Below are 25844 nucleotides of genomic sequence, written 5' to 3' on the forward strand. Positions count from 1 at the left end.
CGGCCCACGAATACAGAACCACACTGACAGCTTGACTTCCCAGGCCTGTCTGCCTATGGAGCTGAGAAAGAGTGAATCATCGCAGAGTTTGTTTGAATCCAATCACTTCACAGTGATTCGAAAGGGTTAAATATCGGCACATGGTGTTTGCAGATATTTCGGTGTTTCACCCCAAAAGATGAAATGAACTTTCAGTTAGAAATTGCAGGAGGAACTCAGCAGGTCAGGCAACATCTGTGGAAAGAGAATCAGAGGCAACATTTCAAAATTGTGTTTTCACCGACAGGTACTGTCAAACCTGCCTAGTTTCTCTTTTGGTCTCGTCTTCTCAGCAAACGCAGTCCCTTCCGTTAGACATCAATTCAATTCAGAAACCCCTTTGTGGAGAAGATTTCCGTTGGGGGAAAATTTTCCTGACGCCATTAAAAGCGCACAGCTTCGAAGCCAAAGAAGGGCAGCGAACACACCGCCCCTGGGTGGGCTCGAACCACCAACCTTTCGGTTAACAGCCGAACGCGCTGACCAATTGCGCCACAGAGACAGGCGCTGACTTAGGCTGCACATCGCCTGGTGATTTTGTAATTCAGCCTCCCCGCCGAGAATTACAGTTGTCGTCTATCAGTTTTACTTTTCCATAATCAAGCCTGGGAGATCTCTTGTGAAGATACCGGGGACAGTCTGCAGACACATCCATGTCACGAGGAACTAGCTTTCTTACTCCGGGGCCGTCGCCCTTCCAGCCTTTCAGTGTTTTGCCTGTTTCCGAGTTCTCTCGTTGGCTCGCAGGGGAGAAGGGGTTTGAATTCATGATGTGCAGGAACGACAATTCTTTCATTGTCTCAGATCAGTTCATGTGCCAAGAACATCAGAGTCAACCTCCCGGCCTCGTCAACAAGGGGACGGTGTCTGGACAGTCTCTGCTCAATCGGACCGGTCATCTTTCATTCTCCTCGAAATCCGCTTCGCAAAGTGTTTCTAAAGGTTCACAAAGCTGGAGACTGGGATTTCTGTGTTGCTTCATGAACATTTGAACATTTTTCCATTTCCTAACTGACAATATTTTGCCAAAATCTCTTCCAATTGTACGCCTTGCCTCATGTCCAGGGATGAGGAATTTCCATTTTGGGGAGACATTCCCAAGGTGGAGAATGTTCGCTTTGGAGCAAAGAAGGAAAACTGGAGATTTCCTGGGGCTGTTGGTCACGATGGAGGAAGAAGCGGTGGGAATGGGCAGTTTAATGATCAGAAGAACCAATTGCCACTGACCAGAGTCAGTTACCAGAGGACAGGGATTGAAGTTCTTGAATGAAAAGCAGCACTTGTGCCTAATAAACACAGAGAATACTGCAGAAAGCCAACGGGTCGAGCAGCATCTGTGGAAAGGGAAACAGAGCTGACGTTGTGAGTCTGGTACGTTGTTTGTTCAGAACCCGAGTTTCCTGCATGGCAATCAATTCCCAGACATGAGAAAACGGGTCTTTATTGAGACGGGTTTTGTGAAGTTTGAGCGATAATGCAACCAACAGGAAGTCATTTAAAATCGCCAGCGAAGAAATCATAGCCAGCAGGTTACCACCCTGGGCGGGGAGCCCCAAAGGATCTCTACGCCAACACCTTAAGTGTTCGGCCACAACTACACGCCCAAAGTTGTGGTCTAAACTTTCTCATGGAATAGTTCTAACAGGAAAGGTGAGTATTGGGATTGTCCTGTCCGCGCCATAGCCCCAACGGTTCCTGTTGCCCTGGATTTGATCAGGACAGAGGAGGCTGATGGGAGATCGAATTGAACTACACACATTGATGAGAGATAGAGCGGCTGGGAAGGATCCATTCCCATGCGTAGAGAGATTAATAATCAGGGCCGAAAATAAGGAGCCACTTCAAGAAATTTGGGGTTCATTCAGCAAAGCTAATGTATGACTGTTCACAGAAAATTGTGATGAAAGTCTCTCGAGTTATTTTGATGAGAAGTGTTGATGATGCTAATACAATCGATAGGATGAACGTAGATTGGTAAATGTATTTGGTGACAGTTCTGTTCTAGCCCTGTGAGCGAAACCTGGATCTGAAGGAGTAGAAGGGACATTAACAACATCGATCTGAAATTGGACACGTGACAAGGAACAGAGCCATCATGAACAGTTGGCTTTTGAACTGGAGAAGGTTTCTCGTGAAATTCGCTTGAGGCTTGAGGTATGCAAGGTCAAGATAATTTAGGTAAAACACGGAAACGCTATCCTCATTAGCAGACAGTGAAAGGATTACAAGACACAAATTAAACATTTTCGACAAGTGATACAGGGGACTGGGAAGATAAGTATTATAAACTGTGAACAGCAAAGTTCTGGAGCACAACACATACATTCAAAGACCGAAAACATCCAGGTCCTGATTAATCAGATTGCATTGTAGTGCATGTTTGCAAAACATCCACTTGCAATGTCCTACAAAAGAGTGACAAAACCCATCCCTGTCAGCCCAGGATAGAAAATCCGAAGGGATGAAGGTTTGCTGATTTTCTGAAGATTCACAGAGCTTGGACTGGGTTTTGGTGATTGTTTCTTTTCCACTCCCAGGAGCCGCAGTGTTTGAGGCGTTGAGTTGGGGAGAATAAAATGTGCCCGTGAGCAGCATGTGGGGCTATTTCAGCTTCCCCTCATATGACTGCGCTGTGAGTTGACTCAGATGTTCTCAGGGACATTTACTGACGCGAGACAGTGAAAGGATTCTCATTCCCGCAGATCGGGAATTCAAACCGTATGCCGGCTACAGGACAATGAGAAAGATTAATTGGGGTGTGTGAAGAAGCTGTGAGCTGCATTTCAAACAGGGAGGTGGAGTCAGATGCATCATCCATTGGCCCCGGCCCTGTGCGTATCTCACGCCACCATGCTGCAGAGTTCTGACGTTAGCACGGACATGCGCAGCAATGGGTTCATTCACAAGGCGAACAACCAAAGATAATCACCGTCACTGATTCCCTTCCACAGGCCCAACTTGGTGAAGCAGTATCTTTCACTGGCAAAGGAAACACCCTTGTCCTCAGGTGCCTGCTTCATTTCGATCACGATTTCAAGCACCTCACTCTTCTAGTCTCATTTCCAAACACTTTGCTCATAGCCTCAAAAGAAGCTCTGCGGGTATCTGCTTGTTCCACCCGAACAGGCAGTGGGTTGCAGATTCCCACCAGTCCCAATTTGAGTGAAATATTTTTCCCCCTCCACTGATTTGAATCTTAAAGAAGAAGCCGGGGAGCAAGCTCCCTTTCTTTTCGACGACATTTCTCATTTTGTACTCGGCAGGGTTCACACCTGCGAGGGGAAACCGCAATGGATTTCATGTACATCGCATTAACCACTCGGCCCACGAATACAGAACCACACTGACAGCTTGACTTCCCAGGCCTGTCTGCCTATGGAGCTGAGAAAGAGTGAATCATCGCAGAGTTTGTTTGAATCCAATCACTTCACAGTGATTCGAAAGGGTTAAATATCGGCACATGGTGTTTGCAGATATTTCGGTGTTTCACCCCAAAAGATGAAATGAACTTTCAGTTAGAAATTGCAGGAGGAACTCAGCAGGTCAGGCAACATCTGTGGAAAGAGAATCAGAGGCAACATTTCAAAATTGTGTTTTCACCGACAGGTACTGTCAAACCTGCCTAGTTTCTCTTTTGGTCTCGTCTTCTCAGCAAACGCAGTCCCTTCCGTTAGACATCAATTCAATTCAGAAACCCCTTTGTGGAGAAGATTTCCGTTGGGGGAAAATTTTCCTGACGCCATTAAAAGCGCACAGCTTCGAAGCCAAAGAAGGGCAGCGAACACACCGCCCCTGGGTGGGCTCGAACCACCAACCTTTCGGTTAACAGCCGAACGCGCGGACCAATTGCGCCACAGAGACAGGCGCTGACTTGGGCTGCACATCGCCTGGTGATTTTGTAATTCAGCCTCCCCGCCGAGAATTACAGTTGTCGTCTATCAGTTTTACTTTTCCATAATCAAGCCTGGGAGATCTCTTGTGGAGATACCGGGGACAGTCTGCAGACACATCCATGTCACGAGGAACTAGCTTTCTTACTCCGGGGCCGTCGCCCTTCCAGCCTTTCAGTGTTTTGCCTGTTTCCGAGTTCTCTCGTTGGCTCGCAGGGGAGAAGGGGTTTGAATTCATGATGTGCAGGAACGACAATTCTTTCATTGTCTCAAATCAGTTCATGTGCCAAGAACATCAGAGTCAACCTCCCGGCCTCGTCAACAAGGGGACGGTGTCTGGACAGTCTCTGCTCAATCGGACCGGTCATCTTTCATTCTCCTCGAAATCCGCTTCGCAAAGTGTTTCTAAAGGTTCACAAAGCTGGAGACTGGGATTTCTGTGTTGCTTCATGAACATTTGAACATTTTTCCATTTCCTAACTGACAATATTTTGCCAAAATCTCTTCCAATTGTACGCCTTGCCTCATGTCCAGGGATGAGGAATTTCCATTTTGGGGAGACATTCCCAAGGTGGAGAATGTTCGCTTTGGAGCAAAGAAGGAAAACTGGAGATTTCCTGGGGCTGTTGGTCACGATGGAGGAAGAAGCGGTGGGAATGGGCAGTTTAATGATCAGAAGAACCAATTGCCACTGACCAGAGTCAGTTACCAGAGGACAGGGATTGAAGTTCTTGAATGAAAAGCAGCACTTGTGCCTAATAAACACAGAGAATACTGCAGAAAGCCAACGGGTCGAGCAGCATCTGTGGAAAGGGAAACAGAGCTGACGTTGTGAGTCTGGTACGTTGTTTGTTCAGAACCCGAGTTTCCTGCATGGCAATCAATTCCCAGACATGAGAAAACGGGTCTTTATTGAGACGGGTTTTGTGAAGTTTGAGCGATAATGCAACCAACAGGAAGTCATTTAAAATCGCCAGCGAAGAAATCATAGCCAGCAGGTTACCACCCTGGGCGGGGAGCCCCAAAGGATCTCTACGCCAACACCTTAAGTGTTCGGCCACAACTACACGCCCAAAGTTGTGGTCTAAACTTTCTCATGGAATAGTTCTAACAGGAAAGGTGAGTATTGGGATTGTCCTGTCCGCGCCATAGCCCCAACGGTTCCTGTTGCCCTGGATTTGATCAGGACAGAGGAGGCTGATGGGAGATCGAATTGAACTAAACACATTGATGAGAGATAGAGCGGCTGGGAAGGATCCATTCCCATGCGTAGAGAGATTAATAATCAGGGCCGAAAATAAGGAGCCACTTCAAGAAATTTGGGGTTCATTCAGCAAAGCTAATGTATGACTGTTCACAGAAAATTGTGATGAAAGTCTCTCGAGTTATTTTGATGAGAAGTGTTGATGATGCTAATACAATCGATAGGATGAACGTAGATTGGTAAATGTATTTGGTGACAGTTCTGTTCTAGCCCTGTGAGCGAAACCTGGATCTGAAGGAGTAGAAGGGACATTAACAACATCGATCTGAAATTGGACACGTGACAAGGAACAGAGCCATCATGAACAGTTGGCTTTTGAACTGGAGAAGGTTTCTCGTGAAATTCGCTTGAGGCTTGAGGTATGCAAGGTCAAGATAATTTAGGTAAAACACGGAAACGCTATCCTCATTAGCAGACAGTGAAAGGATTACAAGACACAAATTAAACATTTTCGACAAGTGATACAGGGGACTGGGAAGATAAGTATTATAAACTGTGAACAGCAAAGTTCTGGAGCACAACACATACATTCAAAGACCGAAAACATCCAGGTCCTGATTAATCAGATTGCATTGTAGTGCATGTTTGCAAAACATCCACTTGCAATGTCCTACAAAAGAGTGACAAAACCCATCCCTGTCAGCCCAGGATAGAAAATCCGAAGGGATGAACGTTTGCTGATTTTCTGAAGATTCACAGAGCTTGGACTGGGTTTTGGTGATTGTTTCTTTTCCACTCCCAGGAGCCGCAGTGTTTGAGGCGTTGAGTTGGGGAGAATAAAATGTGCCCGTGAGCAGCATGTGGGGCTATTTCAGCTTCCCCTCATATGACTGCGCTGTGAGTTGACTCAGATGTTCTCAGGGACATTTACTGACGCGAGACAGTGAAAGGATTCTCATTCCCGCAGATCGGGAATTCAAACCGTATGCCGGCTACAGGACAATGAGAAAGATTAATTGGGGTGTGTGAAGAAGCTGTGAGCTGCATTTCAAACAGGGAGGTGGAGTCAGATGCATCATCCATTGGCCCCGGCCCTGTGCGTATCTCACGCCACCATGCTGCAGAGTTCTGACGTTAGCACGGACATGCGCAGCAATGGGTTCATTCACAAGGCGAACAACCAAAGATAATCACCGTCACTGATTCCCTTCCACAGGCCCAACTTGGTGAAGCAGTATCTTTCACTGGCAAAAGAAACACCCTTGTCCTCAGGTGCCTGCTTCATTTCGATCACGATTTCAAGCACCTCACTGTTCTAGTCTCATTTCCAAACACTTTGCTCATAGCCTCAAAAGAAGCTCTGCGGGTATCTGCTTGTTCCACCCGAACAGGCAGTGGGTTGCAGATTCCCACCAGTCCCAATTTGAGTGAAATATTTTTCCCCCTCCACTGATTTGAATCTTAAAGAAGAAGCCGGGGAGCAAGCTCCCTTTCTTTTCGACGACATTTCTCATTTTGTACTCGGCAGGGTTCACACCTGCGAGGGGAAACCGCAATGGATTTCATGTACATCGCATTAACCACTCGGCCCACGAATACAGAACCACACTGACAGCTTGACTTCCCAGGCCTGTCTGCCTATGGAGCTGAGAAAGAGTGAATCATCGCAGAGTTTGTTTGAATCCAATCACTTCACAGTGATTCGAAAGGGTTAAATATCGGCACATGGTGTTTGCAGATATTTCGGTGTTTCACCCCAAAAGATGAAATGAACTTTCAGTTAGAAATTGCAGGAGGAACTCAGCAGGTCAGGCAACATCTGTGGAAAGAGAATCAGAGGCAACATTTCAAAATTGTGTTTTCACCGACAGGTACTGTCAAACCTGCCTAGTTTCTCTTTTGGTCTCGTCTTCTCAGCAAACGCAGTCCCTTCCGTTAGACATCAATTCAATTCAGAAACCCCTTTGTGGAGAAGATTTCCGTTGGGGGAAAATTTTCCTGACGCCATTAAAAGCGCACAGCTTCGAAGCCAAAGAAGGGCAGCGAACACACCGCCCCTGGGTGGGCTCGAACCACCAACCTTTCGGTTAACAGCCGAACGCGCTGACCAATTGCGCCACAGAGACAGGCGCTGACTTGGGCTGCACCATCGCCTGGTGATTTTATACTTCAGCCTCCCCGCCGAGAATTACAATTGTCGTCTATCAGTTTTACTTTTCCATAATCAAGCCTGGGAGATCTCTTGTGGAGATACCGGGGACAGTCTGCAGACACATCCATGTCACGAGGAACTAGCTTTCTTACTCCGGGGCCGTCGCCCTTCCAGCCTTTCAGTGTTTTGCCTGTTCCCGAGTTCTCTCGTTGGCTCGCAGGGGAGAAGGGGTTTGAATTCATGATGTGCAGGAACGACAATTCTTTCATTGTCTCAGATCAGTTCATGTGCCAAGAACATCAGAGTCAACCTCCCGGCCTCGTCAACAAGGGGACGGTGTCTGGACAGTCTCTGCTCAATCGGACCGGTCATCTTTCATTCTCCTCGAAATCCGCTTCGCAAAGTGTTTCTAAAGGTTCACAAAGCTGGAGACTGGGATTTCTGTGTTGCTTCATGAACATTTGAACATTTTTCCATTTCCGAACTGACAATATTTTGCCAAAATCTCTTCCAATTGTACGCCTTGCCTCATGTCCAGGGATGAGGAATTTCCATTTTGGGGAGACATTCCCAAGGTGGAGAATGTTCGCTTTGGAGCAAAGAAGGAAAACTGGAGATTTCCTGGGGCTGTTGGTCACGATGGAGGAAGAAGCGGTGGGAATGGGCAGTTTAATGATCAGAAGAACCAATTGCCACTGACCAGAGTCAGTTACCAGAGGACAGGGATTGAAGTTCTTGAATGAAAAGCAGCACTTGTGCCTAATAAACACAGAGAATACTGCAGAAAGCCAACGGGTCGAGCAGCATCTGTGGAAAGGGAACCAGAGCTGACGTTGTGAGTCTGGTACGTTGTTTGTTCAGAACCCGAGTTTCCTGCATGGCAATCAATTCCCAGACATGAGAAAACGGGTCTTTATTGAGACGGGTTTTGTGAAGTTTGAGCGATAATGCAACCAACAGGAAGTCATTTAAAATCGCTAGCGAAGAAATCATAGCCAGCAGGTTACCACCCTGGGCGGGGAGCCCCAAAGGATCTCTATGCCAACACCTTAAGTGTTCGGCCACAACTACACGCCCAAAGTTGTGGTCTAAACTTTCTCATGGAATAGTTCTAACAGGAAAGGTGAGTATTGGGATTGTCCTGTCCGCGCCATAGCCCCAACGGTTCCTGTTGCCCTGGATTTGATCAGGACAGAGGAGGCTGATGGGAGATCGAATTGAACTACACACATTGATGAGAGATAGAGCGGCTGGGAAGGATCCATTCCCATGCGTAGAGAGATTAATAATCAGGGCCGAAAATAAGGAGCCACTTCAAGAAATTTGGGGTTCATTCAGCAAAGCTAATGTATGACTGTTCACAGAAAATTGTGATGAAAGTCTCTCGAGTTATTTTGATGAGAAGTGTTGATGATGCTAATACAATCGATAGGATGAACGTAGATTGGTAAATGTATTTGGTGACAGTTCTGTTCTAGCCCTGTGAGCGAAACCTGGATCTGAAGGAGTAGAAGGGACATTAACAACATCGATCTGAAATTGGACACGTGACAAGGAACAGAGCCATCATGAACAGTTGGCTTTTGAACTGGAGAAGGTTTCTCGTGAAATTCGCTTGAGGCTTGAGGTATGCAAGGTCAAGATAATTTAGGTAAAACACGGAAACGCTATCCTCATTAGCAGACAGTGAAAGGATTACAAGACACAAATTAAACATTTTCGACAAGTGATACAGGGGACTGGGAAGATAAGTATTATAAACTGTGAACAGCAAAGTTCTGGAGCACAACACATACATTCAAAGACCGAAAACATCCAGGTCCTGATTAATCAGATTGCATTGTAGTGCATGTTTGCAAAACATCCACTTGCAATGTCCTACAAAAGAGTGACAAAACCCATCCCTGTCAGCCCAGGATAGAAAATCCGAAGGGATGAAGGTTTGCTGATTTTCTGAAGATTCACAGAGCTTGGACTGGGTTTTGGTGATTGTTTCTTTTCCACTCCCAGGAGCCGCAGTGTTTGAGGCGTTGAGTTGGGGAGAATAAAATGTGCCCGTGAGCAGCATGTGGGGCTATTTCAGCTTCCCCTCATATGACTGCGCTGTGAGTTGACTCAGATGTTCTCAGGGACATTTACTGACGCGAGACAGTGAAAGGATTCTCATTCCCGCAGATCGGGAATTCAAACCGTATGCCGGCTACAGGACAATGAGAAAGATTAATTGGGGTGTGTGAAGAAGCTGTGAGCTGCATTTCAAACAGGGAGGTGGAGTCAGATGCATCATCCATTGGCCCCGGCCCTGTGCGTATCTCACGCCACCATGCTGCAGAGTTCTGACGTTCGCACGGACATGCGCAGCAATGGGTTCATTCACAAGGCGAACAACCAAAGATAATCACCGTCACTGATTCCCTTCCACAGGCCCAACTTGGTGAAGCAGTATCTTTCACTGGCAAAGGAAACACCCTTGTCCTCAGGTGCCTGCTTCATTTCGATCACGATTTCAAGCACCTCACTCTTCTAGTCTCATTTCCAAACACTTTGCTCATAGCCTCAAAAGAAGCTCTGCGGGTATCTGCTTGTTCCACCCGAACAGGCAGTGGGTTGCAGATTCCCACCAGTCCCAATTTGAGTGAAATATTTTTCCCCCTCCACTGATTTGAATCTTAAAGAAGAAGCCGGGGAGCAAGCTCCCTTTCTTTTCGACGACATTTCTCATTTTGTACTCGGCAGGGTTCACACCTGCGAGGGGAAACCGCAATGGATTTCATGTACATCGCATTAACCACTCGGCCCACGAATACAGAACCACACTGACAGCTTGACTTCCCAGGCCTGTCTGCCTATGGAGCTGAGAAAGAGTGAATCATCGCAGAGTTTGTTTGAATCCAATCACTTCACAGTGATTCGAAAGGGTTAAATATCGGCACATGGTGTTTGCAGATATTTCGGTGTTTCACCCCAAAAGATGAAATGAACTTTCAGTTAGAAATTGCAGGAGGAACTCAGCAGGTCAGGCAACATCTGTGGAAAGAGAATCAGAGGCAACATTTCAAAATTGTGTTTTCACCGACAGGTACTGTCAAACCTGCCTAGTTTCTCTTTTGGTCTCGTCTTCTCAGCAAACGCAGTCCCTTCCGTTAGACATCAATTCAATTCAGAAACCCCTTTGTGGAGAAGATTTCCGTTGGGGGAAAATTTTCCTGACGCCATTAAAAGCGCACAGCTTCGAAGCCAAAGAAGGGCAGCGAACACACCGCCCCTGGGTGGGCTCGAACCACCAACCTTTCGGTTAACAGCCGAACGCGCGGACCAATTGCGCCACAGAGACAGGCGCTGACTTGGGCTGCACATCGCCTGGTGATTTTGTAATTCAGCCTCCCCGCCGAGAATTACAGTTGTCGTCTATCAGTTTTACTTTTCCATAATCAAGCCTGGGAGATCTCTTGTGGAGATACCGGGGACAGTCTGCAGACACATCCATGTCACGAGGAACTAACTATCTTACTCCGGGGCCGTCGCCCTTCCAGCCTTTCAGTGTTTTGCCTGTTTCCGAGTTCTCTCGTTGGCTCGCAGGGGAGAAGGGGTTTGAATTCATGATGTGCAGGAACGACAATTCTTTCATTGTCTCAGATCAGTTCATGTGCCAAGAACATCAGAGTCAACCTCCCGGCCTCGTCAACAAGGGGACGGTGTCTGGACAGTCTCTGCTCAATCGGACCGGTCATCTTTCATTCTCCTCGAAATCCGCTTCGCAAAGTGTTTCTAAAGGTTCACAAAGCTGGAGACTGGGATTTCTGTGTTGCTTCATGAACATTTGAACATTTTTCCATTTCCTAACTGACAATATTTTGCCAAAATCTCTTCCAATTGTACGCCTTGCCTCATGTCCAGGGATGAGGAATTTCCATTTTGGGGAGACATTCCCAAGGTGGAGAATGTTCGCTTTGGAGCAAAGAAGGAAAACTGGAGATTTCCTGGGGCTGTTGGTCACGATGGAGGAAGAAACGGTGGGAATGGGCAGTTTAATGATCAGAAGAACCAATTGCCACTGACCAGAGTCAGTTACCAGAGGACAGGGATTGAAGTTCTTGAATGAAAAGCAGCACTTGTGCCTAATAAACACAGAGAATACTGCAGAAAGCCAACGGGTCGAGCAGCATCTGTGGAAAGGGAAACAGAGCTGACGTTGTGAGTCTGGTACGTTGTTTGTTCAGAACCCGAGTTTCCTGCATGGCAATCAATTCCCAGACATGAGAAAACGGGTCTTTATTGAGACGGGTTTTGTGAAGTTTGAGCGATAATGCAACCAACAGGAAGTCATTTAAAATCGCCAGCGAAGAAATCATAGCCAGCAGGTTACCACCCTGGGCGGGGAGCCCCAAAGGATCTCTACGCCAACACCTTAAGTGTTCGGCCACAACTACACGCCCAAAGTTGTGGTCTAAACTTTCTCATGGAATAGTTCTAACAGGAAAGGTGAGTATTGGGATTGTCCTGTCCGCGCCATAGCCCCAACGGTTCCTGTTGCCCTGGATTTGATCAGGACAGAGGAGGCTGATGGGAGATCGAATTGAACTAAACACATTGATGAGAGATAGAGCGGCTGGGAAGGATCCATTCCCATGCGTAGAGAGATTAATAATCAGGGCCGAAAATAAGGAGCCACTTCAAGAAATTTGGGGTTCATTCAGCAAAGCTAATGTATGACTGTTCACAGAAAATTGTGATGAAAGTCTCTCGAGTTATTTTGATGAGAAGTGTTGATGATGCTAATACAATCGATAGGATGAACGTAGATTGGTAAATGTATTTGGTGACAGTTCTGTTCTAGCCCTGTGAGCGAAACCTGGATCTGAAGGAGTAGAAGGGACATTAACAACATCGATCTGAAATTGGACACGTGACAAGGAACAGAGCCATCATGAACAGTTGGCTTTTGAACTGGAGAAGGTTTCTCGTGAAATTCGCTTGAGGCTTGAGGTATGCAAGGTCAAGATAATTTAGGTAAAACACGGAAACGCTATCCTCATTAGCAGACAGTGAAAGGATTACAAGACACAAATTAAACATTTTCGACAAGTGATACAGGGGACTGGGAAGATAAGTATTATAAACTGTGAACAGCAAAGTTCTGGAGCACAACACATACATTCAAAGACCGAAAACATCCAGGTCCTGATTAATCAGATTGCATTGTAGTGCATGTTTGCAAAACATCCACTTGCAATGTCCTACAAAAGAGTGACAAAACCCATCCCTGTCAGCCCAGGATAGAAAATCCGAAGGGATGAACGTTTGCTGATTTTCTGAAGATTCACAGAGCTTGGACTGGGTTTTGGTGATTGTTTCTTTTCCACTCCCAGGAGCCGCAGTGTTTGAGGCGTTGAGTTGGGGAGAATAAAATGTGCCCGTGAGCAGCATGTGGGGCTATTTCAGCTTCCCCTCATATGACTGCGCTGTGAGTTGACTCAGATGTTCTCAGGGACATTTACTGACGCGAGACAGTGAAAGGATTCTCATTCCCGCAGATCGGGAATTCAAACCGTATGCCGGCTACAGGACAATGAGAAAGATTAATTGGGGTGTGTGAAGAAGCTGTGAGCTGCATTTCAAACAGGGAGGTGGAGTCAGATGCATCATCCATTGGCCCCGGCCCTGTGCGTATCTCACGCCACCATGCTGCAGAGTTCTGACGTTAGCACGGACATGCGCAGCAATGGGTTCATTCACAAGGCGAACAACCAAAGATAATCACCGTCACTGATTCCCTTCCACAGGCCCAACTTGGTGAAGCAGTATCTTTCACTGGCAAAAGAAACACCCTTGTCCTCAGGTGCCTGCTTCATTTCGATCACGATTTCAAGCACCTCACTGTTCTAGTCTCATTTCCAAACACTTTGCTCATAGCCTCAAAAGAAGCTCTGCGGGTATCTGCTTGTTCCACCCGAACAGGCAGTGGGTTGCAGATTCCCACCAGTCCCAATTTGAGTGAAATATTTTTCCCCCTCCACTGATTTGAATCTTAAAGAAGAAGCCGGGGAGCAAGCTCCCTTTCTTTTCGACGACATTTCTCATTTTGTACTCGGCAGGGTTCACACCTGCGAGGGGAAACCGCAATGGATTTCATGTACATCGCATTAACCACTCGGCCCACGAATACAGAACCACACTGACAGCTTGACTTCCCAGGCCTGTCTGCCTATGGAGCTGAGAAAGAGTGAATCATCGCAGAGTTTGTTTGAATCCAATCACTTCACAGTGATTCGAAAGGGTTAAATATCGGCACATGGTGTTTGCAGATATTTCGGTGTTTCACCCCAAAAGATGAAATGAACTTTCAGTTAGAAATTGCAGGAGGAACTCAGCAGGTCAGGCAACATCTGTGGAAAGAGAATCAGAGGCAACATTTCAAAATTGTGTTTTCACCGACAGGTACTGTCAAACCTGCCTAGTTTCTCTTTTGGTCTCGTCTTCTCAGCAAACGCAGTCCCTTCCGTTAGACATCAATTCAATTCAGAAACCCCTTTGTGGAGAAGATTTCCGTTGGGGGAAAATTTTCCTGACGCCATTAAAAGCGCACAGCTTCGAAGCCAAAGAAGGGCAGCGAACACACCGCCCCTGGGTGGGCTCGAACCACCAACCTTTCGGTTAACAGCCGAACGCGCTGACCAATTGCGCCACAGAGACAGGCGCTGACTTGGGCTGCACCATCGCCTGGTGATTTTATACTTCAGCCACCCCGCCGAGAATTACAATTGTCGTCTATCAGTTTTACTTTTCCATAATCAAGCCTGGGAGATCTCTTGTGGAGATACCGGGGACAGTCTGCAGACACATCCATGTCACGAGGAACTAGCTTTCTTACTCCGGGGCCGTCGCCCTTCCAGCCTTTCAGTGTTTTGCCTGTTCCCGAGTTCTCTCGTTGGCTCGCAGGGGAGAAGGGGTTTGAATTCATGATGTGCAGGAACGACAATTCTTTCATTGTCTCAGATCAGTTCATGTGCCAAGAACATCAGAGTCAACCTCCCGGCCTCGTCAACAAGGGGACGGTGTCTGGACAGTCTCTGCTCAATCGGACCGGTCATCTTTCATTCTCCTCGAAATCTGCTTCGCAAAGTGTTTCTAAAGGTTCACAAAGCTGGAGACTGGGATTTCTGTGTTGCTTCATGAACATTTGAACATTTTTCCATTTCCGAACTGACAATATTTTGCCAAAATCTCTTCCAATTGTACGCCTTGCCTCATGTCCAGGGATGAGGAATTTCCATTTTGGGGAGACATTCCCAAGGTGGAGAATGTTCGCTTTGGAGCAAAGAAGGAAAACTGGAGATTTCCTGGGGCTGTTGGTCACGATGGAGGAAGAAGCGGTGGGAATGGGCAGTTTAATGATCAGAAGAACCAATTGCCACTGACCAGAGTCAGTTACCAGAGGACAGGGATTGAAGTTCTTGAATGAAAAGCAGCACTTGTGCCTAATAAACACAGAGAATACTGCAGAAAGCCAACGGGTCGAGCAGCATCTGTGGAAAGGGAACCAGAGCTGACGTTGTGAGTCTGGTACGTTGTTTGTTCAGAACCCGAGTTTCCTGCATGGCAATCAATTCCCAGACATGAGAAAACGGGTCTTTATTGAGACGGGTTTTGTGAAGTTTGAGCGATAATGCAACCAACAGGAAGTCATTTAAAATCGCTAGCGAAGAAATCATAGCCAGCAGGTTACCACCCTGGGCGGGGAGCCCCAAAGGATCTCTATGCCAACACCTTAAGTGTTCGGCCACAACTACACGCCCAAAGTTGTGGTCTAAACTTTCTCATGGAATAGTTCTAACAGGAAAGGTGAGTATTGGGATTGTCCTGTCCGCGCCATAGCCCCAACGGTTCCTGTTGCCCTGGATTTGATCAGGACAGAGGAGGCTGATGGGAGATCGAATTGAACTACACACATTGATGAGAGATAGAGCGGCTGGGAAGGATCCATTCCCATGCGTAGAGAGATTAATAATCAGGGCCGAAAATAAGGAGCCACTTCAAGAAATTTGGGGTTCATTCAGCAAAGCTAATGTATGACTGTTCACAGAAAATTGTGATGAAAGTCTCTCGAGTTATTTTGATGAGAAGTGTTGATGATGCTAATACAATCGATAGGATGAACGTAGATTGGTAAATGTATTTGGTGACAGTTCTGTTCTAGCCCTGTGAGCGAAACCTGGATCTGAAGGAGTAGAAGGGACATTAACAACATCGATCTGAAATTGGACACGTGACAAGGAACAGAGCCATCATGAACAGTTGGCTTTTGAACTGGAGAAGGTTTCTCGTGAAATTCGCTTGAGGCTTGAGGTATGCAAGGTCAAGATAATTTAGGTAAAACACGGAAACGCTATCCTCATTAGCAGACAGTGAAAGGATTACAAGACACAAATTAAACATTTTCGACAAGTGATACAGGGGACTGGGAAGATAAGTATTATAAACTGTGAACAGCAAAGTTCTGGAGCACAACACATACATTCAAAGACCGAAAACATCCAGGTCCTGATTAATCAGATTGCATTGTAGTGCATGTTTGCAAAACATCCACTTGCAATGTCCTACAAAAGAGTGACAAAACCCATCCCTGTCAGCCCAGGATAGAAAATCCGAAGGGATGAAGGTTTGCTGATTTTCTGAAGATTCACAGAGCTTGGACTGGGTTTTGGTGATTGTTTCTTTTCCACTCCCAGGAGCCGCAGTGTTTGAGGCGTTGAGTTGGGGAGAATAAAATGTGCCCGTGAGCAGCATGTGGGGCTATTTCAGCTTCCCCTCATATGACTGCGCTGTGAGTTGACTCAGATGTTCTCAGGGACATTTACTGACGCGAGACAGTGAAAGGATTCTCATTCCCGCAGATCGGGAATTCAAACCGTATGCCGGCTACAGGACAATGAGAAAGATTAATTGGGGTGTGTGAAGAAGCTGTGAGCTGCATTTCAAACAGGGAGGTGGAGTCAGATGCATCATCCATTGGCCCCGGCCCTGTGCGTATCTCACGCCACCATGCTGCAGAGTTCTGACGTTAGCACGGACATGCGCAGCAATGGGTTCATTCACAAGGCGAACAACCAAAGATAATCACCGTCACTGATTCCCTTCCACAGGCCCAACTTGGTGAAGCAGTATCTTTCACTGGCAAAGGAAACACCCTTGTCCTCAGGTGCCTGCTTCATTTCGATCACGATTTCAAGCACCTCACTCTTCTAGTCTCATTTCCAAACACTTTGCTCATAGCCTCAAAAGAAGCTCTGCGGGTATCTGCTTGTTCCACCCGAACAGGCAGTGGGTTGCAGATTCCCACCAGTCCCAATTTGAGTGAAATATTTTTCCCCCTCCACTGATTTGAATCTTAAAGAAGAAGCCGGGGAGCAAGCTCCCTTTCTTTTCGACGACATTTCTCATTTTGTACTCGGCAGGGTTCACACCTGCGAGGGGAAACCGCAATGGATTTCATGTACATCGCATTAACCACTCGGCCCACGAATACAGAACCACACTGACAGCTTGACTTCCCAGGCCTGTCTGCCTATGGAGCTGAGAAAGAGTGAATCATCGCAGAGTTTGTTTGAATCCAATCACTTCACAGTGATTCGAAAGGGTTAAATATCGGCACATGGTGTTTGCAGATATTTCGGTGTTTCACCCCAAAAGATGAAATGAACTTTCAGTTAGAAATTGCAGGAGGAACTCAGCAGGTCAGGCAACATCTGTGGAAAGAGAATCAGAGGCAACATTTCAAAATTGTGTTTTCACCGACAGGTACTGTCAAACCTGCCTAGTTTCTCTTTTGGTCTCGTCTTCTCAGCAAACGCAGTCCCTTCCGTTAGACATCAATTCAATTCAGAAACCCCTTTGTGGAGAAGATTTCCGTTGGGGGAAAATTTTCCTGACGCCATTAAAAGCGCACAGCTTCGAAGCCAAAGAAGGGCAGCGAACACACCGCCCCTGGGTGGGCTCGAACCACCAACCTTTCGGTTAACAGCCGAACGCGCGGACCAATTGCGCCACAGAGACAGGCGCTGACTTGGGCTGCACATCGCCTGGTGATTTTGTAATTCAGCCTCCCCGCCGAGAATTACAGTTGTCGTCTATCAGTTTTACTTTTCCATAATCAAGCCTGGGAGATCTCTTGTGGAGATACCGGGGACAGTCTGCAGACACATCCATGTCACGAGGAACTAGCTTTCTTACTCCGGGGCCGTCGCCCTTCCAGCCTTTCAGTGTTTTGCCTGTTCCCGAGTTCTCTCGTTGGCTCGCAGGGGAGAAGGGGTTTGAATTCATGATGTGCAGGAACGACAATTCTTTCATTGTCTCAGATCAGTTCATGTGCCAAGAACATCAGAGTCAACCTCCCGGCCTCGTCAACAAGGGGACGGTGTCTGGACAGTCTCTGCTCAATCGGACCGGTCATCTTTCATTCTCCTCGAAATCTGCTTCGCAAAGTGTTTCTAAAGGTTCACAAAGCTGGAGACTGGGATTTCTGTGTTGCTTCATGAACATTTGAACATTTTTCCATTTCCGAACTGACAATATTTTGCCAAAATCTCTTCCAATTGTACGCCTTGCCTCATGTCCAGGGATGAGGAATTTCCATTTTGGGGAGACATTCCCAAGGTGGAGAATGTTCGCTTTGGAGCAAAGAAGGAAAACTGGAGATTTCCTGGGGCTGTTGGTCACGATGGAGGAAGAAGCGGTGGGAATGGGCAGTTTAATGATCAGAAGAACCAATTGCCACTGACCAGAGTCAGTTACCAGAGGACAGGGATTGAAGTTCTTGAATGAAAAGCAGCACTTGTGCCTAATAAACACAGAGAATACTGCAGAAAGCCAACGGGTCGAGCAGCATCTGTGGAAAGGGAACCAGAGCTGACGTTGTGAGTCTGGTACGTTGTTTGTTCAGAACCCGAGTTTCCTGCATGGCAATCAATTCCCAGACATGAGAAAACGGGTCTTTATTGAGACGGGTTTTGTGAAGTTTGAGCGATAATGCAACCAACAGGAAGTCATTTAAAATCGCTAGCGAAGAAATCATAGCCAGCAGGTTACCACCCTGGGCGGGGAGCCCCAAAGGATCTCTATGCCAACACCTTAAGTGTTCGGCCACAACTACACGCCCAAAGTTGTGGTCTAAACTTTCTCATGGAATAGTTCTAACAGGAAAGGTGAGTATTGGGATTGTCCTGTCCGCGCCATAGCCCCAACGGTTCCTGTTGCCCTGGATTTGATCAGGACAGAGGAGGCTGATGGGAGATCGAATTGAACTACACACATTGATGAGAGATAGAGCGGCTGGGAAGGATCCATTCCCATGCGTAGAGAGATTAATAATCAGGGCCGAAAATAAGGAGCCACTTCAAGAAATTTGGGGTTCATTCAGCAAAGCTAATGTATGACTGTTCACAGAAAATTGTGATGAAAGTCTCTCGAGTTATTTTGATGAGAAGTGTTGATGATGCTAATACAATCGATAGGATGAACGTAGATTGGTAAATGTATTTGGTGACAGTTCTGTTCTAGCCCTGTGAGCGAAACCTGGATCTGAAGGAGTAGAAGGGACATTAACAACATCGATCTGAAATTGGACACGTGACAAGGAACAGAGCCATCATGAACAGTTGGCTTTTGAACTGGAGAAGGTTTCTCGTGAAATTCGCTTGAGGCTTGAGGTATGCAAGGTCAAGATAATTTAGGTAAAACACGGAAACGCTATCCTCATTAGCAGACAGTGAAAGGATTACAAGACACAAATTAAACATTTTCGACAAGTGATACAGGGGACTGGGAAGATAAGTATTATAAACTGTGAACAGCAAAGTTCTGGAGCACAACACATACATTCAAAGACCGAAAACATCCAGGTCCTGATTAATCAGATTGCATTGTAGTGCATGTTTGCAAAACATCCACTTGCAATGTCCTACAAAAGAGTGACAAAACCCATCCCTGTCAGCCCAGGATAGAAAATCCGAAGGGATGAAGGTTTGCTGATTTTCTGAAGATTCACAGAGCTTGGACTGGGTTTTGGTGATTGTTTCTTTTCCACTCCCAGGAGCCGCAGTGTTTGAGGCGTTGAGTTGGGGAGAATAAAATGTGCCCGTGAGCAGCATGTGGGGCTATTTCAGCTTCCCCTCATATGACTGCGCTGTGAGTTGACTCAGATGTTCTCAGGGACATTTACTGACGCGAGACAGTGAAAGGATTCTCATTCCCGCAGATCGGGAATTCAAACCGTATGCCGGCTACAGGACAATGAGAAAGATTAATTGGGGTGTGTGAAGAAGCTGTGAGCTGCATTTCAAACAGGGAGGTGGAGTCAGATGCATCATCCATTGGCCCCGGCCCTGTGCGTATCTCACGCCACCATGCTGCAGAGTTCTGACGTTAGCACGGACATGCGCAGCAATGGGTTCATTCACAAGGCGAACAACCAAAGATAATCACCGTCACTGATTCCCTTCCACAGGCCCAACTTGGTGAAGCAGTATCTTTCACTGGCAAAGGAAACACCCTTGTCCTCAGGTGCCTGCTTCATTTCGATCACGATTTCAAGCACCTCACTCTTCTAGTCTCATTTCCAAACACTTTGCTCATAGCCTCAAAAGAAGCTCTGCGGGTATCTGCTTGTTCCACCCGAACAGGCAGTGGGTTGCAGATTCCCACCAGTCCCAATTTGAGTGAAATATTTTTCCCCCTCCACTGATTTGAATCTTAAAGAAGAAGCCGGGGAGCAAGCTCCCTTTCTTTTCGACGACATTTCTCATTTTGTACTCGGCAGGGTTCACACCTGCGAGGGGAAACCGCAATGGATTTCATGTACATCGCATTAACCACTCGGCCCACGAATACAGAACCACACTGACAGCTTGACTTCCCAGGCCTGTCTGCCTATGGAGCTGAGAAAGAGTGAATCATCGCAGAGTTTGTTTGAATCCAATCACTTCACAGTGATTCGAAAGGGTTAAATATCGGCACATGGTGTTTGCAGATATTTCGGTGTTTCACCCCAAAAGATGAAATGAACTTTCAGTTAGAAATTGCAGGAGGAACTCAGCAGGTCAGGCAACATCTGTGGAAAGAGAATCAGAGGCAACATTTCAAAATTGTGTTTTCACCGACAGGTACTGTCAAACCTGCCTAGTTTCTCTTTTGGTCTCGTCTTCTCAGCAAACGCAGTCCCTTCCGTTAGACATCAATTCAATTCAGAAACCCCTTTGTGGAGAAGATTTCCGTTGGGGGAAAATTTTCCTGACGCCATTAAAAGCGCACAGCTTCGAAGCCAAAGAAGGGCAGCGAACACACCGCCCCTGGGTGGGCTCGAACCACCAACCTTTCGGTTAACAGCCGAACGCGCGGACCAATTGCGCCACAGAGACAGGCGCTGACTTGGGCTGCACATCGCCTGGTGATTTTGTAATTCAGCCTCCCCGCCGAGAATTACAGTTGTCGTCTATCAGTTTTACTTTTCCATAATCAAGCCTGGGAGATCTCTTGTGGAGATACCGGGGACAGTCTGCAGACACATCCATGTCACGAGGAACTAGCTTTCTTACTCCGGGGCCGTCGCCCTTCCAGCCTTTCAGTGTTTTGCCTGTTTCCGAGTTCTCTCGTTGGCTCGCAGGGGAGAAGGGGTTTGAATTCATGATGTGCAGGAACGACAATTCTTTCATTGTCTCAAATCAGTTCATGTGCCAAGAACATCAGAGTCAACCTCCCGGCCTCGTCAACAAGGGGACGGTGTCTGGACAGTCTCTGCTCAATCGGACCGGTCATCTTTCATTCTCCTCGAAATCCGCTTCGCAAAGTGTTTCTAAAGGTTCACAAAGCTGGAGACTGGGATTTCTGTGTTGCTTCATGAACATTTGAACATTTTTCCATTTCCTAACTGACAATATTTTGCCAAAATCTCTTCCAATTGTACGCCTTGCCTCATGTCCAGGGATGAGGAATTTCCATTTTGGGGAGACATTCCCAAGGTGGAGAATGTTCGCTTTGGAGCAAAGAAGGAAAACTGGAGATTTCCTGGGGCTGTTGGTCACGATGGAGGAAGAAGCGGTGGGAATGGGCAGTTTAATGATCAGAAGAACCAATTGCCACTGACCAGAGTCAGTTACCAGAGGACAGGGATTGAAGTTCTTGAATGAAAAGCAGCACTTGTGCCTAATAAACACAGAGAATACTGCAGAAAGCCAACGGGTCGAGCAGCATCTGTGGAAAGGGAAACAGAGCTGACGTTGTGAGTCTGGTACGTTGTTTGTTCAGAACCCGAGTTTCCTGCATGGCAATCAATTCCCAGACATGAGAAAACGGGTCTTTATTGAGACGGGTTTTGTGAAGTTTGAGCGATAATGCAACCAACAGGAAGTCATTTAAAATCGCCAGCGAAGAAATCATAGCCAGCAGGTTACCACCCTGGGCGGGGAGCCCCAAAGGATCTCTACGCCAACACCTTAAGTGTTCGGCCACAACTACACGCCCAAAGTTGTGGTCTAAACTTTCTCATGGAATAGTTCTAACAGGAAAGGTGAGTATTGGGATTGTCCTGTCCGCGCCATAGCCCCAACGGTTCCTGTTGCCCTGGATTTGATCAGGACAGAGGAGGCTGATGGGAGATCGAATTGAACTACACACATTGATGAGAGATAGAGCGGCTGGGAAGGATCCATTCCCATGCGTAGAGAGATTAATAATCAGGGCCGAAAATAAGGAGCCACTTCAAGAAATTTGGGGTTCATTCAGCAAAGCTAATGTATGACTGTTCACAGAAAATTGTGATGAAAGTCTCTCGAGTTATTTTGATGAGAAGTGTTGATGATGCTAATACAATCGATAGGATGAACGTAGATTGGTAAATGTATTTGGTGACAGTTCTGTTCTAGCCCTGTGAGCGAAACCTGGATCTGAAGGAGTAGAAGGGACATTAACAACATCGATCTGAAATTGGACACGTGACAAGGAACAGAGCCATCATGAACAGTTGGCTTTTGAACTGGAGAAGGTTTCTCGTGAAATTCGCTTGAGGCTTGAGGTATGCAAGGTCAAGATAATTTAGGTAAAACACGGAAACGCTATCCTCATTAGCAGACAGTGAAAGGATTACAAGACACAAATTAAACATTTTCGACAAGTGATACAGGGGACTGGGAAGATAAGTATTATAAACTGTGAACAGCAAAGTTCTGGAGCACAACACATACATTCAAAGACCGAAAACATCCAGGTCCTGATTAATCAGATTGCATTGTAGTGCATTTTTGCAAAACATCCACTTGCAATGTCCTACAAAAGAGTGACAAAACCCATCCCTGTCAGCCCAGGATAGAAAATCCGAAGGGATGAAGGTTTGCTGATTTTCTGAAGATTCACAGAGCTTGGACTGGGTTTTGGTGATTGTTTCTTTTCCACTCCCAGGAGCCGCAGTGTTTGAGGCGTTGAGTTGGGGAGAATAAAATGTGCCCGTGAGCAGCATGTGGGGCTATTTCAGCTTCCCCTCATATGACTGCGCTGTGAGTTGACTCAGATGTTCTCAGGGACATTTACTGACGCGAGACAGTGAAAGGATTCTCATTCCCGCAGATCGGGAATTCAAACCGTATGCCGGCTACAGGACAATGAGAAAGATTAATTGGGGTGTGTGAAGAAGCTGTGAGCTGCATTTCAAACAGGGAGGTGGAGTCAGATGCATCATCCATTGGCCCCGGCCCTGTGCGTATCTCACGCCACCATGCTGCAGAGTTCTGACGTTAGCACGGACATGCGCAGCAATGGGTTCATTCACAAGGCGAACAACCAAAGATAATCACCGTCACTGATTCCCTTCCACAGGCCCAACTTGGTGAAGCAGTATCTTTCACTGGCAAAGGAAACACCCTTGTCCTCAGGTGCCTGCTTCATTTCGATCACGATTTCAAGCACCTCACTCTTCTAGTCTCATTTCCAAACACTTTGCTCATAGCCTCAAAAGAAGCTCTGCGGGTATCTGCTTGTTCCACCCGAACAGGCAGTGGGTTGCAGATTCCCACCAGTCCCAATTTGAGTGAAATATTTTTCCCCCTCCACTGATTTGAATCTTAAAGAAGAAGCCGGGGAGCAAGCTCCCTTTCTTTTCGACGACATTTCTCATTTTGTACTCGGCAGGGTTCACACCTGCGAGGGGAAACCGCAATGGATTTCATGTACATCGCATTAACCACTCGGCCCACGAATACAGAACCACACTGACAGCTTGACTTCCCAGGCCTGTCTGCCTATGGAGCTGAGAAAGAGTGAATCATCGCAGAGTTTGTTTGAATCCAATCACTTCACAGTGATTCGAAAGGGTTAAATATCGGCACATGGTGTTTGCAGATATTTCGGTGTTTCACCCCAAAAGATGAAATGAACTTTCAGTTAGAAATTGCAGGAGGAACTCAGCAGGTCAGGCAACATCTGTGGAAAGAGAATCAGAGGCAACATTTCAAAATTGTGTTTTCACCGACAGGTACTGTCAAACCTGCCTAGTTTCTCTTTTGGTCTCGTCTTCTCAGCAAACGCAGTCCCTTCCGTTAGACATCAATTCAATTCAGAAACCCCTTTGTGGAGAAGATTTCCGTTGGGGGAAAATTTTCCTGACGCCATTAAAAGCGCACAGCTTCGAAGCCAAAGAAGGGCAGCGAACACACCGCCCCTGGGTGGGCTCGAACCACCAACCTTTCGGTTAACAGCCGAACGCGCGGACCAATTGCGCCACAGAGACAGGCGCTGACTTGGGCTGCACATCGCCTGGTGATTTTGTAATTCAGCCTCCCCGCCGAGAATTACAGTTGTCGTCTATCAGTTTTACTTTTCCATAATCAAGCCTGGGAGATCTCTTGTGGAGATACCGGGGACAGTCTGCAGACACATCCATGTCACGAGGAACTAACTATCTTACTCCGGGGCCGTCGCCCTTCCAGCCTTTCAGTGTTTTGCCTGTTTCCGAGTTCTCTCGTTGGCTCGCAGGGGAGAAGGGGTTTGAATTCATGATGTGCAGGAACGACAATTCTTTCATTGTCTCAGATCAGTTCATGTGCCAAGAACATCAGAGTCAACCTCCCGGCCTCGTCAACAAGGGGACGGTGTCTGGACAGTCTCTGCTCAATCGGACCGGTCATCTTTCATTCTCCTCGAAATCCGCTTCGCAAAGTGTTTCTAAAGGTTCACAAAGCTGGAGACTGGGATTTCTGTGTTGCTTCATGAACATTTGAACATTTTTCCATTTCCTAACTGACAATATTTTGCCAAAATCTCTTCCAATTGTACGCCTTGCCTCATGTCCAGGGATGAGGAATTTCCATTTTGGGGAGACATTCCCAAGGTGGAGAATGTTCGCTTTGGAGCAAAGAAGGAAAACTGGAGATTTCCTGGGGCTGTTGGTCACGATGGAGGAAGAAACGGTGGGAATGGGCAGTTTAATGATCAGAAGAACCAATTGCCACTGACCAGAGTCAGTTACCAGAGGACAGGGATTGAAGTTCTTGAATGAAAAGCAGCACTTGTGCCTAATAAACACAGAGAATACTGCAGAAAGCCAACGGGTCGAGCAGCATCTGTGGAAAGGGAAACAGAGCTGACGTTGTGAGTCTGGTACGTTGTTTGTTCAGAACCCGAGTTTCCTGCATGGCAATCAATTCCCAGACATGAGAAAACGGGTCTTTATTGAGACGGGTTTTGTGAAGTTTGAGCGATAATGCAACCAACAGGAAGTCATTTAAAATCGCCAGCGAAGAAATCATAGCCAGCAGGTTACCACCCTGGGCGGGGAGCCCCAAAGGATCTCTACGCCAACACCTTAAGTGTTCGGCCACAACTACACGCCCAAAGTTGTGGTCTAAACTTTCTCATGGAATAGTTCTAACAGGAAAGGTGAGTATTGGGATTGTCCTGTCCGCGCCATAGCCCCAACGGTTCCTGTTGCCCTGGATTTGATCAGGACAGAGGAGGCTGATGGGAGATCGAATTGAACTAAACACATTGATGAGAGATAGAGCGGCTGGGAAGGATCCATTCCCATGCGTAGAGAGATTAATAATCAGGGCCGAAAATAAGGAGCCACTTCAAGAAATTTGGGGTTCATTCAGCAAAGCTAATGTATGACTGTTCACAGAAAATTGTGATGAAAGTCTCTCGAGTTATTTTGATGAGAAGTGTTGATGATGCTAATACAATCGATAGGATGAACGTAGATTGGTAAATGTATTTGGTGACAGTTCTGTTCTAGCCCTGTGAGCGAAACCTGGATCTGAAGGAGTAGAAGGGACATTAACAACATCGATCTGAAATTGGACACGTGACAAGGAACAGAGCCATCATGAACAGTTGGCTTTTGAACTGGAGAAGGTTTCTCGTGAAATTCGCTTGAGGCTTGAGGTATGCAAGGTCAAGATAATTTAGGTAAAACACGGAAACGCTATCCTCATTAGCAGACAGTGAAAGGATTACAAGACACAAATTAAACATTTTCGACAAGTGATACAGGGGACTGGGAAGATAAGTATTATAAACT

General features: G+C 46.7%; 8 non-coding genes across 8 annotated transcripts; all 8 read right to left on the minus strand.

Moving 5' to 3' along the window:
- Positions 1 to 467: 467 nt before the first annotated feature.
- trnan-guu (transfer RNA asparagine (anticodon GUU)) lies at positions 468 to 541 on the minus strand. Its single transcript has one exon. It is a non-coding gene; the product is annotated as a tRNA-Asn (tRNA).
- A 3285-nt stretch (positions 542 to 3826) lies between these two features.
- trnan-guu (transfer RNA asparagine (anticodon GUU)) lies at positions 3827 to 3900 on the minus strand. Its single transcript has one exon. It is a non-coding gene; the product is annotated as a tRNA-Asn (tRNA).
- Positions 3901 to 7185: 3285 nt separating this feature from the next.
- On the minus strand, positions 7186 to 7259 carry trnan-guu (transfer RNA asparagine (anticodon GUU)). Its single transcript has one exon. It is a non-coding gene; the product is annotated as a tRNA-Asn (tRNA).
- A 3286-nt stretch (positions 7260 to 10545) lies between these two features.
- trnan-guu (transfer RNA asparagine (anticodon GUU)) lies at positions 10546 to 10619 on the minus strand. Its single transcript has one exon. It is a non-coding gene; the product is annotated as a tRNA-Asn (tRNA).
- Positions 10620 to 13904: 3285 nt separating this feature from the next.
- On the minus strand, positions 13905 to 13978 carry trnan-guu (transfer RNA asparagine (anticodon GUU)). The gene has a single exon. It is a non-coding gene; the product is annotated as a tRNA-Asn (tRNA).
- A 3286-nt stretch (positions 13979 to 17264) lies between these two features.
- Positions 17265 to 17338, minus strand: trnan-guu (transfer RNA asparagine (anticodon GUU)). Its single transcript has one exon. It is a non-coding gene; the product is annotated as a tRNA-Asn (tRNA).
- Positions 17339 to 20623: 3285 nt separating this feature from the next.
- Positions 20624 to 20697, minus strand: trnan-guu (transfer RNA asparagine (anticodon GUU)). Its single transcript has one exon. It is a non-coding gene; the product is annotated as a tRNA-Asn (tRNA).
- Positions 20698 to 23982: 3285 nt separating this feature from the next.
- trnan-guu (transfer RNA asparagine (anticodon GUU)) lies at positions 23983 to 24056 on the minus strand. The gene has a single exon. It is a non-coding gene; the product is annotated as a tRNA-Asn (tRNA).
- Between the last annotated feature and the right edge of the window lie 1788 nt (positions 24057 to 25844).

Source organism: Chiloscyllium punctatum, chromosome 36 (genome assembly GCF_047496795.1).
Source record: "Chiloscyllium punctatum isolate Juve2018m chromosome 36, sChiPun1.3, whole genome shotgun sequence".
Taxonomy (NCBI): domain Eukaryota; kingdom Metazoa; phylum Chordata; class Chondrichthyes; order Orectolobiformes; family Hemiscylliidae; genus Chiloscyllium; species Chiloscyllium punctatum.